The 19,524-nt window shown below is 44.8% G+C and overlaps 1 protein-coding gene across 5 annotated transcripts in view; it reads right to left on the reverse strand.

The window, feature by feature from the left end:
- The window catches only part of TSHZ2 (teashirt zinc finger homeobox 2), a 225,389-nt gene that overhangs the window by 62,150 nt on the left and 143,715 nt on the right, over positions 1-19,524 (reverse strand). Inside the window, exon 3 of one of the 5 annotated variants that reach the window (XM_075768309.1) lies at positions 5,894-6,002. The exons of 3 other annotated variants lie outside the window; for them this stretch is intronic. The gene's annotated coding sequence lies outside the window, so the exon portion shown is untranslated. Of the gene's footprint in view, positions 1-5,893; positions 6,003-17,565; positions 18,350-19,524 lie in introns of those variants that run through there. One more of the 5 variants, XM_075768308.1, reaches the window with a different exon arrangement.

Consider the following 19,524-nt stretch of genomic DNA (forward strand, 5'->3'; position numbering starts at 1 on the left):
ATAACGAACTTACACTGAGCTAAACCCAGGGAAGCTGCTCTGGATTTACACCTGTGGAAATGGCAAGGGACCAAGCGCAGTTTCCCTGCTCCGTGAGTGCTGGAAAAGGCGTACCAGCGTGCCCCCCGTGCTAGACCCCCCGTGCTTTCACCAGTGCTGCGCTGCCCCGGCGCTGGCTCGCGCTGCTCTGGGACTGCTGCTCACCACTGGTGTGCTGTTGAATTCCGGGCACAGCCGGGTGCCTGGGCTGCCTCCAGCACACCACCGGCCCCAGCCGCCCTGCCCGCCCGCAGCAGTGCCGGCATTGCTTGGGAGAAGCCCAGGAGCGTGCTGAGGCCAGAAAAACTCAACACAGCGGTGTGCCCCTGGCCTGTCCCTGTGCGGTGGCAGTGACGTGGCGCTGGGGATTTGCCAGGCTTTGCCCCTTCACGCAGCTTGGGCCAGGACCAGAGCTCCCCGACCGCGGGTCGATGAACCCCCTGGAGCTGCAGGCACAGGGTCAGCACACCTCGTCCGAACGCCCGCGCTCCCTCAGGGGTTTCCTCCCCTCATTCGAGGTGGGCTGAGCATCATCCGGATCACCCCTGGGAGAGCCTTGAGCCGACCCGATGTCACCTGGTTTCTGCCTCCTTAGGGCGGAACGCAGCAGGACGAACGGGTCGGCCACCCGGCTCGCATCTCTCGGCTGCAGCTCACCAAAACTGAGCACTAACCCCAAGCTGCGGCATAAACGATATTATTCTATAGGCACATCAAATGAAAAAGGAACCACAGGCAGAGGCAGGGGGATCCAAACAGGTTTGAATAGATCTGATGTGATAATTAATGTCCATTGAGGGATTTGGGGGGAAGAAGAGGGGCGAAACATAAAAACAATTTCCACCTTTATTTTAAGTTCTTTTGACAGATGGGAATATTTTCTGTTATGCTACTTGTGGTTTGGGTAATGAGATTAGGCCTTGCATAGCAGGAAGCAGAATTAACTTTGTTTACTTAAAGTGACACCGTCAGCTTGGAAAATCACATTTCCATCTGAAATGCAGTGCCTGCTATCATTACAAATAACCCTTGAGATCATGATAACTAAAGGAGATTAGAGGCGAAAAAAACGTTTCTCCCTCTCTCTTTTTTTAATACACTTTGTTCACGCCGTGCAGTTGGGAGCGCTCCCTGTAGCCACATTCCCCGCTCGGCATCTCCCTGCGACCGCGCTCCGCCGTGCCCCCGGCCCCAAAGCAGGAGGTGCAGGCAGGGAGCAGGCAGGGGCTGCGGGGGGCAAAGGGGGTGAAAACCCAGCTGGCTCGGGTGTCCCGAAAAACTGTCTCCCTAAAGGCAAATGGTGTGGCAGAAAAAGAAACAAGCTAGCAGCATTTTAAAATGCATTTAACGTCAGGTATGTACGGATCTGGGCACTCTTAAAAAAATTAAGGCTTGATTTTTCAGAAGCTGATTGATGAAAAAAGTCCCTGAAGTTAACAGTGGCCCTTCGGCGTGCTTCCCTGGAGAGGCTGTAAAAAGGCTGGGTGTTTTCGGCTGCTGCAACACACGCAGGCAACAGGAGGGATCTTGAGGAAGGGAAGACGGAGGAGAGGGAAGGGCTTTACAGAAGGATATTTCCCAAATCGCCAGTTTATGCCCTGGAACGCACATGTGTTAGATGACTAGGTTTGCACATACACCAGGCAAAATTGAGAGGGGAAGAGGCATTCTGCATCCTCTCTGCTGTACCTACAAAAAATCGTCACAATTCTAATGGCGATAAGGGTTTGCACGGAAGAGTGCTTGTGATGAAGCCTCGCAGAGACTGAGCGCGTTTGCGATGCTTCTCCCCCTCCTCTGCCAGCCACAGCCAAGCGCGGTGACTTGTCCACGTGGTATTTTATGTACTCGTGACCCCTGCTAATGTTTACAAATCGAGGAAACGCCTGATATCTGGCACGCTCGTTACTGCTTCATGTCAAAAAGAGTGACAGGTAAAGAGTAAAATCTGGACCCAGCACAGAGATGGATCCAAAATACATAAATAACCAATTAAGAGAAAAGATTAATAAAAATATTGTAACAGATCCCAATCTGCTGTTGAGTACCAATTGCCAGTAATAATCTCTATGGTAACTGAACTCTCTTTGGCCTCTCTCTGTATTCAACTAGTGCTTTATGGGGTTTTCCCTTCCCCTATTTTCATGGAAAGTTTTCAAAACTGGTTTAAATATTATGATATTTTCTTCTTCAAGTGCTAACTGGGAAAAGTATTTGCTTCAGCTGTGTCAGTCTCTTAAGCAGATTTTCCCTTCCCTACATGGCTGCCTTAGAGGTGACTTTTGTGAGGGCGCTTATGACAAGTTCTGTTCAAACAGAATAGGTGAGGGAGGTTTTCAAAATCAAAGAGGTTAAAACATTGCCCAGCAACTAGATAAACCAATTAAGAAGAAGGAAAAAAATATACTAAGCAAAGATGTTGCTTTCAGAAACTACTTAAGTACCTGGGGAAACTTAACCCAGGGGTTTTTATTTTTTATTGTTATTACCTGGCTGCACATGTCTCTTCTTGCCAGCTGCTCTCTTGTAATCTCAGCAACTTGTTCTGGGCTCTGGTTTTATACCTGGGTGTTCCCCTCGCCCAGCCTGCTCTCGCACAGGCTTTGGCTACTGGATCCAAGAGAAGGTACTACCTTCGGAAACAGCATCACGCAGTAAATATTTCTTGCGTTACATCAACAGACAAAAAGAAAAATTTTAAAGGACAAGAAGCAGAACCATGTGAAAGCTGCCTTCCTGTGCACATGTATAACACCCAGGACGTTTTACTAAACTTTTCATCGCTGTAACACAAGCAATTAGGTAACATAATTTTTTCAGTATAAGTATCATACCTTTGGACTTTTCATTGTGGCTTTTCCCCTTGTAATTCTGTTTTGGGAAAAGATCCCAAACAAGAAAGCTCGGCATTGGATGCGGTCTATGAGTGAAGAGATGCTCTGCTCCCCCCAGCAGCCTTGCTCCATGGCAAGGTATGACAGTTTGCTGACTGCCCCCAGCTGATGGATTCACTCACCTAACTCAAGTCTAGAAGAAAGCCACCCACCAAACCATTGTTGGGTTGTAATTAGTGCCTCCCCAGGGAAACTGTGCTGATACAAAGCCCAGAATCGCCCTCACTCAGCTCTGGAGAAGGACACGGGGGCTGGATGACTAGGTTTTGGGAAACTGCCTGTTTTGAGCCAAGAGGTAACATTCAGGCTTGGGAGAAGGTGGATGCCTCAGAAGGGAGGGAAGCTCTGAGGGGGCTTCCTTATGGCCAGGCCTGGAAGATAGAAAGATGCTGAGAGCAGGTTGATCCCTTGTTGTAGGGTATAGATCTCTCTGGGGCTCTGGGAATCTACTCGGTTGTAGCTGAAATATAGGTACTTGGCTATTTTGACTCCATTAAAACAGTTATTCCTTTCAGGATTCAGGTCCAAGAGATTTCTAAGAAGGTGGATCTGTAGACTTTCTTTAAAAATCCTACTGGAATTTGCTCTTCTAAAACTCTTTTGCTTTGACTTATGGATTTCTTTGGGCTTAGAGTACTCAGCCAGAGAGTAGGGGACTCAAACCTACATTTTCCAACCTCTACTTGATCTTTGGAAGCTTCACAAAAGCGAATCTCAAACTGAGAGAGAAGAAGTGGACATGGGCATGAGCACAATCCTGCTGCCTAGCAAGGGTTGCTTACCTGAGCTTTTACTCCCTGGACTCTGGATGTGTTTTGCCTCGTGGCTTTAGCTCAAACAAAACAGTCCTTGGAGCATGGACTGGCATTTACCCTTCCCAGCCAAGTGTTGTAACCACAAAGCTAAAAAGTCATGCTTATATTTGTCTGTTCTCTCTCCCCAGCCCAATAAATCTTGAATTCCTTTTTTGAAAAACTTCAGAAAGGGCAATGTGAGAAGTGCTCCCTCTTTGCCTTTAAAGCTCAGATCTCTTTCAAGAGACAGAGAACGACATTCAGGTGGTGAAGGATCATGTAAAATCCCTATTGACGGTTCATGTTCGGAGATGCTGCGTAAGTCAGACTCACATTCTGCAGCTCTTGCTCCTTTATACAACAGCCCGAACCAAGACCTTGGATCTGAAATTGTGGAGCGTTTTGAAAATATGGAGCTGGATTCAGATCCAGATCTGAGTTTCCTAGTGGTTGCCTGTCTTCCATCTGTTTGTATTTGGATGTCTCATAGGATACAAGCAGCAGTTCTGCAGTGTCACACATGAATAAAGTGGATAATTATAAAATTAAAAGATATAACATGCTTCTAGGGGAGATAAGACTACAATTAAAGAGTATAAACAAAACTGAGTTTGATGTACAGACTGATATATTTATTCATTAAATATAATAACATAAACAAGACTATTAACTGTCATATTTTAATGATACTGTACCCTGCAAAATATACTCAGGAAAAGTCCTATTGACTTCAATAGCAATGCCACATAAATTTAAATCATGATTGCAGTAAACCAATATGTCATCTTTCTTATTCATCATTATTTCCTGTACATACCCCAAAATGTTAAACAAAATACCTGTAACTCGCTGAACTGAGTCTGAGCTCAAATGTTTTATCTGCAAATCTAAAGAAACCCAGCAGGGAATGCAGAAACCTGCTCCACAGACAACTGAAATGCAATATTCCTAAGAGGGGAAAAGGGCCCGGGCAAGGCTGCTGTCTATCCCATCTCTCTCCAGAAAACACTGGACATATTTTTGCTCAGGAGATGGCAAAATTTGGGCAAATGCCACTTCATATCAGCAGTGTTAAGATCAGATTCTGACCTTTCTTTAAGATTGTTAACAGTCAGCAACAGTGGAAGCCTTGAAGCAAAAATGTCTATCTGGAAAGAATGCATTAACTAGCTTGGGGTAAGTAAAAAGCCAGTCTGGAAGGGAAAAAGGGTTTCAATTCTCCCTTGTTGTACACGGCATCTGTGCCAAGAAGATGTAAAATGGGACCCTTTTGAGTCATAACAATTTATCCACCCTTTGCACAGCCCCTGTGCTCACACAGGGCACCAGGCAGGGGAGAGGCAGCTCGTGCAAGATCTCTAGCGTGAACAGCACAGAGGCGACCTTAAAAGGGGACTCACCCCAAATTTGTGAACTGCGCTGAACTGTGAATTATTATGTCAAATGTTTCATTGTAAAATTCCTCATTAAATTCTTTGGCGTTCACCACACGCTCAGCGTAACTTGAAGTGCTGAGAAAACGAACACTTACTGTGCCTTGACAAAGGCCAATGGTTGCCTCTTTACTGAGCTTGATACATATGGTGAAAACATATTGACTAATTACTTGCCATTTTCAAAAACTGAAAACACTCCAAAGTCAGGCCTAAGATAATAGAACAAGATACAGTACGAAGAATAAAGACTGGGAGAACAGAGAGGAAGAATCGCGCGACTCTGTTACTGCTAATCCCTCATTCAACATTTGCTTTGAGATAAGCGTACCACACAGCGTCTCACTGTTTCAAATTGCTTAATGAAAATTGGTAAATTAACGCACCTGATTAATACATCTGTTCAAAGTAGAGACTGGCTGAAGTAGCAAAGATAAAATCTAGACCTAGGCTTCTCCCAGATACCGTCATGACACGGCCAATATTTGGATCTGGGTTCAGTTTTGCGATGCTCAGCTTTCTACAGCTTCGCGCCTTGTTCTGGTGTTCGCCAAGTGCCCAAAACGAGAGAGCTGGGTGCTGGTGATGAAGCCCTTAGAGGGAGATAAATCAAAGAGGTCAAAGTCAATGTGGAAAGCGAGACACCGAGACACGCTTCTCGCTGTAGCTTGGCAAGTGCCCCTGCGATACAAACAGTCCCTTCCAGGAGCCCAGCCTGGTCCGCCTGGCAGGAGTCCCCCGTACACAGCCTCCACAGCGCGCCGCCTTAATGCCATCTGATTTCCAACACCGCTCCTCCAAGTCATGACAAATCGGTCCACTCATCTGATTAGGAATCTTCCCTAAGTAGTGGGACGAACATTTGACAAGTTAATTTCAAGGTAGCTCATGGAGTAGAAGCAACGTAAAGCTACACAACTGTAAAAAAAAATTGTTGCTGGATAAATTCTGCCAGTAATGGATGTGTAGCAGGAAATATACTTAAAATTCAAGCTCTTTGTACTAGAAGACAAGCTCTTTGGTTTAGAAGTGGAAAACATGAGGACTTGCTGAAGCTAGGGTTAACAGGAATACAATTACTGCTATTAGAGGTTTATGATTATGAAACTTGTGCTGATGTATCCACAATTTAGAAACAATAGGAAATGCAATGAATGACTTTTAAAAAATCAAGACAATTTTAAAAAATCAATAATTATTTCTTTTATTTTTCCTTTAAATCATCCAGATAATAGAAATCAGAGACCTGAATAGGATGCCTAAAGTTAATGGCATTATTAGATTGAGAAAAAAGAAAGAGTGATCAAAAGTTTGACCCATTTACCAAGAAGTTCACAGTTTGTAGAAGCTCACTATTCTACTAGTTATATATATATATTTTTAAATCCAAGATAAATCTCAAACCATGTTTGGAGGTCAGATGTAGTCATAAGCAACAACTAAGAGTAATTTATAAACATTTCTATTACATGAGAAAAGGTTGCTATTTTAGAAACACATAAATAATATGATGTCTTTCATAAAAGTTTTAGAAGAAGTTTTATTTTCCAGCTCATAAACTAAAAAACTTTAAGTGACTGACTTTCCTTTATGGCAACTCTTGAGCCTGACTTGATACCACCGGTAAAGTCCTAGTAAACCTCCTGGAAGAATTCCCAGTGTTTTGAACAGGACCAGATATTATCCATATTGCTTTTCATTACTATTACTGTTTTACTGTAAACCTGGGTAGATCATCACAATTTTGCCCCTGTTGCATAAATATGAAAGGCTTTAAAAGAGCGGCTGCTCTCCAAGGAGCAGGAAGAACCTTGCTTCATTTACTTTTTAAAAAGAGTCTGAAAACCTTGAAGTCCATGAGTGCGAAAGATGCTTTTCCTGCTCCAGTGGAGTTCCACCTCAGCTTCTTCCAACACCATTTAATTGTGCCTGGGTAAACAACTCAATTCTAGGTAGAAGTAATGAACAAAAATACTATTATTTATCTTTGTTCAAATCATTCCCAGGGCAACGGAGCCTCCCTTGGGCTGAGCCCTCGCCTCCCGAGTGCAGCTGGGGCAGAGCCTGAGGCGGGCAGGCACTTGGTCTGTCGGGGGGTGACCACCGGGCTCCTTTAAGGGCTTCTGCCTTCAGTCACTTTTGTTCTTTCCACTGAGGATTTTTTTTTTTTTTTAATTTCCTTGGAAGTTCACCAGCAGGACGTACCATGAGAGGAGCCCTGACTATGCAGCATCCTGCGGGAGGGAGTAACAGAGTTGGGCATCGCATGGGAAGTTCCTTCAGAAACTCAGTTCCCTCCCAGAGCAGCCGTGCTGTTCAGCTTTTTGTTTAATCTCTAGGTACAGCCTTTGCCAGCTTGTATGCAAAACTGCGCAATGAAGCCAGCTCAAGGACTGCTTGCCATGTCTGGGTACGGCACCAACAATGGGCTGGGAATGCCTGAGATCGTTTCCTTTCCTGCCTTTCATATCGCTGAACTGAAACCATCACTCGTGTCAAAAGCAAGGACTGCAGATGAAAGGCCAGTGCATTAAGACAGCACATAATTGTCAGTCTCTGAGTTTCTGACATTAATCGTTTTACTTAAAGAAGGCAGTGGAATGTGGTTTTTTTGTGTCCAACCCCCTCCCCTCGACTGACAACACACAGGAGATAGTCTGGATAAAAATTAAAAAAAATAATGACTCAAAATTTTTGCTAATTAAAAGTAATGTGTTTTCCCATTTTTTGGCAATTTGATAACACAAAACACTTACTTGGGGGCCACAGGGGGAAACAAACTGAGACGGATAAAAAATGTTTTGTGTTCATCCAAGCAAGACTATGTTAATGCACATTATCCCATTAATGCACATCAACATCGGGAATAAGCGCGCCAATGCAAGCAAGAAGCATACACTTATCATCATTTGATAACATGTTTAATGACAGATTGACGGTTGATTTGCAAATGTGAACTGGCATCAATGTTGCTAACTTCAGCTTCTGCCGCCTCCTCTGCTATGCCAGCATATTTATGTGCATAATTTGATTTCGCAGCCACACTGTTAGTACATTTTTAATATTAACTATGCAAGAACAGACAGCCGAACTTAAGTTGCACTGATGGTTTGAGTTCATTAGATTGAAAAAGATGGGCAATGATGACAAAGATGGAGATGGCAGCACAACATCAAAGAGGCAACACTTAACAAACACACTCCATTTTGAACAAACCGAACTAACACATTTCATGTTGTCGGCTGCAGCAGAGCCCTTATGTACAACAGTAAGAAAAAAAATATTCTTCTGCCCTGGGCATACTGACAGCAACTCTGCAAGAAGCTTAGCAGGCTCCTGGACACACGGTTGTAAGATATTTCACTCATCTATTCCAGGTAAAGGGGCTGATTCTGGTCTGATGTCCGAGTGACAACAACATAATTCAGCGGCCTTGCAGTGGAGTTACTCCTGATTTACATCGTTCCAAAGGAGAGTGCCTGCCTGTTCCCACTCTCCTTCCCTAGTTCGTTTTTCACAGCTGTGATTCTTTATGACGAGTAATAAAAAGATTTTGCTGAGAGCTCAGCTCTTGCATGCATGATGCACAGAGCAGAGCTGCAGGTTCAGAAGCCCTGGGGCCTCATGCTGCAGGGTGCGGGATGTCCTTCCCATGTCCCTGGGGCCAGCACCACGCAGGACTGCACTCCCGGCCACTTCTCTTCTCCGGGGATTCTGGGCAATTCAGTTCTGCTCTGAAGGGAACGGTACCAGTGAGCTGGGAGGAGAATATTTCATCCTCTGCTCACATTAACGTCTGGGCATATACTGCACCTAGTATTAATTTGCTTGTTGTGCTGCAATATATAATGAATTTGAGGCAGTAGCTTTATGGTGCAAGTTGTAGGTTTAACTTTTATGATACAAACTGACCATCTGCAGGAGTCTGACCATATAACCTAAGCCATTCTGTGTAGGCTACACTGTTAGTACCTCTGAATCAAGGTGAAACTATGATTTAGACACACAATTAGATAGACCAGGTCCTCAACAATTCTCAGCTGTCTGAATTACTGCCTAATAAATATATAGCACATCATAGGCCTCTGTTCTGCAAAGCTTTTAAGAATGCTCTTAAGTTTGCCTCTAATCAGCAAAGCAGCTATTACAATTACTGTTACTCAGAGAGTAGTCCTGGACCAGAAACCCGTTGTGCTTGGCACTGCACAGAGAGCGCAGAGCCGCGCTGCTCGGGGAGCACTGCTCCTGAGCCCGCTGCGTAGCGATGGACCGCTGGAGCGAGGCCAGGGCTGGCTAGGGACCTCTGAGGGACGAAAAGTACCGACTGTGGAACTTAACCCTGGGAACACTGCACCCACTTGCCAGCTCGGGACACTGAGTAAAGGAGCAGAAAAGGACCTTGCATCAACCTTGGACCTTGCATCAACCTTGGACATCACCTTCACCGGACAGCAGCACAGGATTCCTGGGATTCCTGGTGGCAGCTCCTGAACAAATGCCTCCTGCCAGGACGCTGACCTGGCCAAGCTGTAAAAACTGCTTGGTTTATTGTCTGTTATGAAACAAAACTAAAGCTTTCATTGCAATAAAATCTCTTTGTGGAGATCTGTGCTCTTTTTAAGAAGAGACCTGCATTGCAGGGAGATCTAATCCTAAGTCCCTGGCTACATTCGGTTCAGGTAGTTTGTTAAGCAGATGAAGGTGGATGACCCCCAAAACGAGGAATATCCGAACAGACAGGCAGCAACACATATCCTGGGAGACCTCTGGCATCTCAGGCTGAAACGTCTGTAGTTAGCTTTTTTTTTTTTAAATTTAAGCTACTGATGCATTAGGGTCCAAAACCAACAGCAGACACAAGACTGCACTGCGCAAGGTGCTGTACTGAGTTTGAGATGCTCTCTCTCTCTCAGAAAGGGACCAAATAATTCCCAGTAACACAGGGCAACAAGTAGATCTTTCTTATCCCAATGAGGACACAAGGGATCTTGGAAGCTTTCTCAAAAGTGGGGAAAAAAAAAAACCACACCAAAAAACAGAAGGGAGAAGGGCCAAGAGACAGATGCAAGAATGAGGTCATGCTCTGCGAGAAGTTCAGGCTTATTTTGTTGTCTTTTAAGCTAACATCAGTGGGCCATGCGGAAAGGCACAGGAGCAGCGGGGTTTCCTGCCCTGTGAGCTGAGCAGCAGAGAAGGAGCTGGGCAGCCCATACCCAGCAGCCTGGATAATTGCTCTGGTAACAGCCTCGTGCTGCCTCCTCCTTACCTGGGCTTCAGCTACAATTAGAAATAAAAACATATCCCACGGAGAGGGAATTGCGGCCACTGCTCCCTCGTGCCTGCTGATGGAGGAAGGAGATGGGGAGACCAAAAGAGACAAGCGCTATTTCCCGGCTGGGAGAAGGCTCTCCCCTACCCCAGCCCCGGCCCAGCAGGACCACGGCGTGGCAGGTGGCGTTGCGGGGCCTGAACCAGCTCCCAGCTCCGCCTTCGCCTCCAGGTTGACTGAGCCCCTACTGTGACCGTGCACTTACAGCGCTGGTCCTGGAGAGCTCCAGAGAACGGGAGCCCAGAGGGTCGCCCGGTGGGAAGAACCATTCGTTTTCTCGAGTCACAATTATCTCTGCTACAGCGTTTGTGTCCTCTTCCCTGTCTCATCTTAAGTAAGTTACAATTCTCCCACTCTTGTTACGGAGTAGATGCAGATGCCACTTTGTTCTGTGTGATTTAAAGCCAGTAGCTAATGTTCAGTTATAATTCCCCATTTCAGACATGAAAAATAGCCTGTAATGCTCAACACAAGGGCCTCTCAACGATGATATATAATTTAAAAATTAACATGAGGACAGAGGAGACATGGGATTTTGAACTAGGGACTCATGCAAAGGTTAAATCTCTACAAGGTGAGCTAAAGGAATTAGTTGAGTTATTAAGTAAATGCCTCTGCTGTATTTTCCCAGTACATTAGCTGTTGCAGCTTTTCCAGTTCAGCTGTGTTCAGCCCCAGCATGTTCAAAGTGCAAATGCTCATGGCACTGTATTCACACGTTTGCTTTTTTTCAATGTCAAACAAACTAGAGCTTTTCAGAGTCAAAGGTCAAAGTGGAGGGCCCTTAAGAAAGTCTCTTGGGAAATTATGTGATTGTTCTTATGTCTTTGTTGTATATAAAGTCAGGCTTCATACATGGCTCACCCTTTCCAAGCATCTTAAAACTCTAAATGAGTCATGACTCATTCCTGCAACACCTAAGTTATATAAGTGGTCTTGTTAATTTACTGGAATATCTTGCATAACTAATCGTTTCCAGGATCAAACGCTGAAGCTTCTGAAACCTCTGAACTGTAAAGAGCTCCTTTAGAAACAGAGAAGTTAAATCCCAGCCTCACACGATGAGTCAAAAGCGGAACAAGGGACAGAACCTGCATCACCAGCCTCGCTCTGCCAAGTGCAAGCTGCAAACCCCTCTTCTGGCAAAGCTCCGCAATTCCGAAATCAGGCAGGGAGAACTGGGAGTAAGAAGGACGAGAGCTCGGCGATGGAGGGTTTGGAGGTGGCATTCCATTCCTGTCTCTTTCCTGTTCACAATATGAAGATGCAGCTCGGATCCTAGGTGTCCTGCTGCACTCTGGTTAACCCTGTCTCACTCCGGCACCAAGTATTACATTTATGGATTACAAATTTATTGACATTTGACATTTGCATCAGCTTTCACCTGATCAACAGGAGCTTTGGCTGCCAAAGGGAATTATTATGGAAGATTTCAACAGCCATGGGAATGCCAAAAAGGTCATTAAATCATATCGGAAAAACAATGTGTTCATAGTGTTCATACATTTAGTCTTGCCAGTAAATCTTCTGCTTGATGCTTGGACCACCTACCGATGATACTCAAAGAGAAGGAGAAACAGGGAGAATCGAAGAGATGAATTAAATTAAAACCAAATGACATGAAGCCTGGCACAGTGGGATCTTTAATTTTCTACTCTATGAATCCAGAATAAGCAAAAAACCAAAACAAAGCGCAATGGATTGACTTTATCTAAGTTAATTCCCTCCATATAGGCAGGGCTTAACTAAATAATCCTGAGTAATGTGTGCACCCCACATTATTGCATGCAATTTGTATGTGGGAGGTGCAGGATTCAAAAAACATATGGCACATGGAAAACAAATGACAGGGTGTGCTTTTACACTCATTTTGGCTATACTTATCACTCTTGTTGATATTTTTTTCCAGACACGAAATATGAGTGTAGGAACTTTCACCCTAATCTCTTTGGAAAAATACTGAAAGTAAAATAACTGAAAGTTATTTTTTTGTGCATTTGTGATTTATAGAAGAAGGCCACCACATCATTCCTGGGAGCACAGACAATGTTTAAAAAAACAACTGATCAAATAAACAGAATTACCTCCCCCATCATCTTTTCCCTGGATGACAAACCTGGGTCTTGCACCATAAAACAGCAAGGCCAACAGATTAGGGCTTCGTAGGATTACGGAGGGAATGGGATTACTGGACTGGAAGCCCACCCACAGCCCTATCTACCTGTCTGTGTCCAGTCTAGGGTGGGCTCCATGAAGACTGATCCACACGCCGCTGTTTGCCCCTGCGCTGAGCAAGCACAAAGGAAGTTTTAAGCTTTGCCCTTCTCCAGAGGGAAAGTGGTATGTTCACTTCACATGAGTGTAGGCAGATACAGGCCACAGTATTGTCATATCCCAGGGGACTCTTCTTCTTTGATGTCCCTTGGGATGCACATCAATAGGTGGGTAAAAGGCAACATCAGTCTTTTTAGTGGCCCTACGAAGAAAGTTGGTAGCCATGAGGACTCAGTCCCAAGAGGGATCAGTGCCATAGCTCGTCTTGCCCCCCAGAAATACAGCTGGCGTTGTGTAGCCGCTGCGGTGCTCGGAGCACTGACGCACGTGTGGCTACGGGGAAACTGTACAGAGATCGCATGAAGAGTGGCAGAGGGCAGAGATGGAACTGGATGGAAAGGGTCTTCTAAACCTTGGCTTGAAATGAGGGAGGAGAGGAGAGGTGAGCTGCGTCATGGAGATATCTACACCAGGATACCTTTACATGTATTGAGATAGATAATTTCAGGTAATCTCTGTGGCTCATGGTATAAACTTGGGCGGTTTCAGAAATAGGGTGTGTTTGTGAGTTTTCATTAAATGACTGTGAAAACAGCAGTTTCACATTTGAGATTTCAATAGCTCTCCAACAGGAGAGGGAAAACCACTTTTGTCTGCACACAGAGTGCTTTGGAGGTTTAGAAAAGCTAAAAGCAAATCCAGAAGGGATCAAACTAGTATTATCCGTGTGCCACAGAACAAGCAGTTTTGCCTCCTCTGAGTTACTGGTCCACGCTAGCATAAGCTCTGCCGTAAGACTGCAAGTCCTGCTCTGCATGCAGTTGAGAGAGAAATCTAATTCCCAGCTTGTTGACTGAGGATGGCATTTTTATTGTGTCATGGGAAACTCCCAGGGAAGGCAGAACTGAGAATGGAATAAAGCGTGATGCCCTTAGGTCAGGGGGGCTTGATGTCACTTCTCTGGGCGTGATTCCCTCCTTAGCCATGTGCAAAGAGCAAGCATGAAGGCTCAGCACCGCTCTGACTGCCGTGGGCTGGTTTGTACATCCTCTGCTCCCTGCCTTGGGATGGGGCACCTCCAGAGTGCACCCCAAGAGGCCTTGCACTTGTGCCTAAGTCTCTGCAGCCATCAGGAAGGCCTCTTGCATGTTCTCTGCAGCTCTGGGAGCAGGGGGAAATCATCTCCAGCTGAAGAAGTCCCTGAACCGTAAATCTGGCTCTGGGAATGGCACCACATGCCTGTCCTGTTCTTACCCTCACGGTCAGAGATAGGATGGACACACGGACCTTTGACCTAACCCCATATGGCTATTCTGATCTTCTCACCTCACTACTATTCAGCTTTATGAGAAGAGCAGAAAAATGTCATAAAGAAAGTCTTAGCAGTGTTCAGCTGTCGGGCACGTCTCCTGTTACAAAGGATTGTGCATTCTTAGGGCTAGGGAATAGAATACGCACACAAACCATGGCAATCGTTCACTTATAGCTGGAGGCTACGGGCTCCACGGCACACAGAAAGCTCAGCCTGGCAGGGATGCAGAGTGCAAATATCCCAACAGGGACCGGGAAGCTCCCTCAAGCACCGGGGCTTTTGGAGCTTGAGGAACCACATGGCACAGGCAGTGTGACGTGACCTTGACCTTCACCAGACGGTGTAGAGCACTACTGGGAAAGGCAGGAGAAGAGGGGAACAAAAGAACATGTGGAGGTCATGGCCTTCCTGATCCTCTGTTTTGGGTGAGCTTGAAGGCTGAACTTTTTTGGTTCTCCAATGCAGCCCAAACCCATGGTTTTCATCTCCTGCTGGAGCTCTTGCACGGTTGTGTTAATCACGGAGGAGCCTGGCAGTAGAAAGGGAAACCGGAGGATGCTGAGAACGTCCTGGTAAACCACGTCCCCGTCCCCTCACCTTTCTCTTCCTGGCCTGCTTTGCCTCGCAGCTGCTGCTGTGCACACAGAGCTTCCATGCTGGGTCACTTGATGGTAAATCGCAAAGAGACTGCGGGGTACGGGGGCACAGGGACGCTGAGCACCCGTCCGCTCTGAGGCCTGCGGTCCTCTGCACCACGGCCTTCCCACAGGACCAGCTCCTGCCCCTTCATCCGCACCCCCTCCGCCGTAGCCAAGCACCGAGCAAACGGTCTTGGCCGGCCTGAAAGAGGGCGGGCGAGGGGAGGCAGCGGCTGCCATCGACCAGACGACTCTTGTCGCTTGATCTGATGCAGCTGCTGGAGGAGGTGGGGTGGAGGGAAACAACCACATCAAAGCCACTCTAGCCACCTCTCCTTTCCCTTCAAAAATGTCACTGCGGCACCCTCCACTTTCCATAACAATGTTTATCATTGTTCTTCGATTGTCTGGGACAATAAATGGTTAGAAATGAGCATATATCACCAGGAAATCTCTGCCTGCCCCTTCCCCCAAGCAGTGTCATAAAAACGTACAAATTCACATTAATAATGAAGTGCATTTCCCCGCGAAGCCACTGTGTATCTCAGGGAGAGCAGGCAAGGTGGCAGTTGCTGCAGAGTTTCCTATTAAAGAGCAGAGCAAATACTCATAAATCTGATGAGGGGCCAAAGCACATGTTAGGGCTGTCTCCCTCTTAATGGAACCTTTTCTGAAATGAAAAAAATATATATCTCGATACATTCAGGGTATTCATTAGACATGACAACCTCCTCCACTCCCCCATCCTTCCCTCCCCTAGTCCTGCGTGTGCTGACCCCTGGCAGAAGAGCTGGTGCTGAGTGCTGCAGGGAGGGATTTTGGAGGGGAGGAGGAATTGTTTTGTTTTAATAAAAGGATTGTGTAAATTTACTACTACGAACAAGTCCCCTATTGGCCCCATGTCTCCCTCCTTCCCTCCGCACCAGCAAGCTGCTGCTGTTGCCTCAGTCTCGACCCCCGGTGCAAGCTCGTCTCTCCTGCCCGGCCTCCGCCATGCCCCGCAGCCGTCCCGTCCGTCCATTGCCGGGGAGCAGAGTGACAGAGCCGACAGAGCGACAGAGCCGACAGAGCGACAGAGCCGACAGAGCCGACAGAGCGACAGAGCGACAGAGCGACAGAGCGACAGAGCCGACAGAGCCAACGCTGCACCCCAGAGCCGGGTGCCTCTTGCAAACTTGTGTGTAGGAAACCTTTCCTGCCACCTCACACCTTCAAGGGCTCGGCCAGCTCGTGCTCTCGGGAAAACGCGATTCTGCAGACCCGGGGAGGTGGCAGGATGAGTGTCGGTCCTCTCGGCTCTCTCAGGGACTCTGGTCTTGCTACCTGGTGCAGTCTTAATGTTATTATCTCAGGCTGGAAAGCCCAGGTCTGCTGCCCCTTTCCCGAAGGTGAGATGCTCTTGAAAAAGAATCACCGTCACAGCTACGACACCAGCTCTGTGCTGCACGTTGCTTGTTCTACCTCATTCCTCTTCTCGCAGGCAGGGTCCTGAGTTGGAGCTGAGCTGGTGTAAATCCTGCGTGATGCTGCGACATGGGAAAACTAGCGTAAAGGACATGGGAAAACTGATCCTTCCCCAGCCACCGGACCCTGCCTGGGTGCACAAACAGATCCAGTTCTGAACCGAGGAGATGGGAAGAGACGGCAGAATGAGGCCTGAAGACTACAGCTTAATAATCATGAATTATCTGTTCATTATCCCAATAAATAGTGAAAAATCTCTTCCTCTGTTCCTCCTCCCATAAAGCCATATTTATAATGTTCCTTATTTTCCATCTGTGCTCCATCATATTTGCACTGAGTGATCATCCTGCTAAATTACATTATTTTTATTGAAAGGTGCTTTTGAGGGCTGGATACTGCTCATGTCTTTTCCTTTTGTTATTGATCTTTGCGATTTGATTGCTGAGGTGTAAAATGCATAAATAAGACTCGGATACCCTTCCTTTGAAGTCTCACTGGGTAAAAATGTTCTGCTATAGATTATAAAGGCTGTAGCATTTAATAATATCAGATGCAGCAAGGAGAAGGTGAGATTTTGATATCCTTATGAATACTGAATGCTTGAGGGGGTAGGTGCTATTCAAGGTCAGTTAAAATTTGGTCAAAATACTTAAAAGTTTCTGTTTCTTTGTGAGCAGAATATTTCCTGCCTTTTGAGGGGAGGAACTGTCATATACCGTATGCTCACACAGAGCCTAGAAACAATAGGGGTTGACCTAGAGGGTTGGATGTACTCATGCAATCTTAAATAACACTGATCTTCATAGCAACCTCTAGTATTTGTAAAAATCAAGTAAATCTGCACTGATATACCTGTGCTCACACACTCTGATGTTATCATCTGGCCTGACCCTGCTCCCACAGAAGCCAAGAACACACTGTTATTGGTTTTACAAGGACTGTTGCTAGATTGAAAAAGTACTATCTGGGAAAATTTTGAAGATTTAAAAATGCTAAATTAAAAAATATCCTGATCTACCACTTTGGGGAAACAGTCACAGATTACAAAGGATTAGAGGAACGAGGCTTCACCAGAACAGGCCTATTTTGAGGGAGGAGTGATGGGTTGGAGGCAGGTCCTTGCTGAGGATGGGCTCTATGTCTCTCCTCCAGCACAGTGGAAAGGCCAACCTATTTCTCTTCTTAATCTCCTGCCTCCTCTTCTCTCCTTTGTGGCGCTCAGCAATTTTACCCAGTTTATCCCAACAAAAGTCTATTGTAAAATGGGACTTCCCCATCTTTACCATGGAGAAGTCATCACTTTCCAACAAGATGTTGTCAGAAAAGGCCCATTCGAAATGAATAATCAAGGCTTTCATTGCAATGACCCCCCCCTCTTTCTGGCTGATGACGTGGTGAGAAGAACCCAAAGTTTTGTTGGTAAGGTAAATTCTGCTTACAAAATCATGGTGGACACAACTGCAGGCAGCCATGTCCCAGCACGTCTGATGCTCCTGGAGGGGTCTCTCAGTTCTTAATATTTGTTGCTAAGAAGAAATGAAAGCTGAAGAGCAAGCTAAATTCTCTAAAATATAGTTTTGGGACTACTACTTCAGGCAATTGTCCTTGCCCATGTAACACCGGCATTGGCTAATAGTGGAACATGATGTTCAGAGCAGCTCCTACTGTTTCAGAGGGATGAGAAAATAAAATCCGCAGAAGAAAAAAATCTTCTATTTTGGTATACTTAACACATACAGTTATCTACGTGTCCTATATATCATTTAACAAATTGCTTTGCAATTCTTACAGGGCGTGGTATAATGACTGATTTAAAATCACTGCATTGCTTAAACTGCATTGTTCTTCATCAAGTTGAGTCATTTTTATGTGAAGTGTCAAGCTCTCTAACAAATAACTGCTGCCAGACAAATCAAGTTCCTCATCTTAAAGCTACGGCTAAATAGTTTATAGCTTTAATCTGCTCACTGAGGTGTGCAGTCTATGACAGTAATTATAAATGCAAGGAGAAATTATAGCTGAATGCTTTAACTGCATTAGGAGCCATTTGATGAACAATCATGATTGCCTGCTCATTTTCAACAATAGAGGGCAAGTTAGTGTCAGTGCATTAGAGGATTTTCAGTTCTGCTCTGCTCTTTCTTCCATTTACCACAGAATGTCAGTTGTCTCCTATAAAGTAGAAAAAAAGCACTGTAGAAGCTTTAAACTTGATGGTTAAAAAAAGACAAAGGAGGAAACAGAGAGAAAAACTGTTTATCATTATGACTCATTTTTTTGTTTTGCAGCAGCCTTACTTTCAAATTAGTTCATCTCAGGTAGCTGCTTGTTTACTTATCAGGGTCTTTTGAAAAAGAAATCTCCCCAATCAAGTTGGTAAATTTGACTCTATGGAGACTTATTTCTATAAAAAGTTGGAGATAAGACCACAGAACGCCTCGGTTACCAACCTGACTTTAAAGTGAGAAATACAATTCTGCCTTGTCTTTTTTCTCAGGACAACATAAAAATTCTAATTTAGTTGAAAAGATGAACAAGTGTTCTTCAAAGGTATAAGTCAACATACAAATTACTTCTAATTAAAGCCATGTTCCCTAATGTTCATGGGTTTTCTTTGAAGAATAGCAATAAAAACAAATTTGAAGCGGGTTAAATGAAAGAGAATAGAGCCATCTGATTGTTGTATATTACACGTAATTTTACATTATATTACTAAACCCATATCAGTTAGAAGAACTCAAGAAAACACCAAAGATGAATATAAAACAGATATATACGTCTTTACATTTAAGAAGAATTTATAGCAAATTTCTTATAAACAGCCTCACAGAGGTCTTAAAAAGAAATCCATATACATAACATTTTTCTACAGCACTAACCCAGATTATTCATTTATATTTTTAATGATAGCTAACATTTTAAAATATAACCTTTAATAGTAAATTTCATTGAAATATAGAAAGCATTTTATGTATTTCTATACTTCGAGTACTCTTTCCACTGTTTTATTTCCATTTATTTCCATATATTTTCTCTATTTTTATTTCTATTTCTCTACAGTATTGCCTAGAAGAAGTAAATGCAAATGCACATGTGCGTTTTAAGAATCTCAGTATGCCTTATATTTCTTGTTTCTAAATACTGTGCTCTCCTCTATGTTATTATTCAAATGTATACTGAATCTTAAAAATAACATGGTAAGAATAAGCAAACTCTGAAAATCCCTGTTATTTGATTTAGTCTCCTTGCCGATCTCAGGAGGAAACCATATGAATAAATTCTGGCCTCCACACTTCTGCCATCGTCAGAACTTTGGTAGGCCTACGGCTCTAAAACTGTAATAAAAT

This window comes from Balearica regulorum, chromosome 16, assembly GCF_011004875.1.
Source record: "Balearica regulorum gibbericeps isolate bBalReg1 chromosome 16, bBalReg1.pri, whole genome shotgun sequence".
NCBI classification, from domain to species: Eukaryota; Metazoa; Chordata; class Aves; order Gruiformes; family Gruidae; genus Balearica; species Balearica regulorum.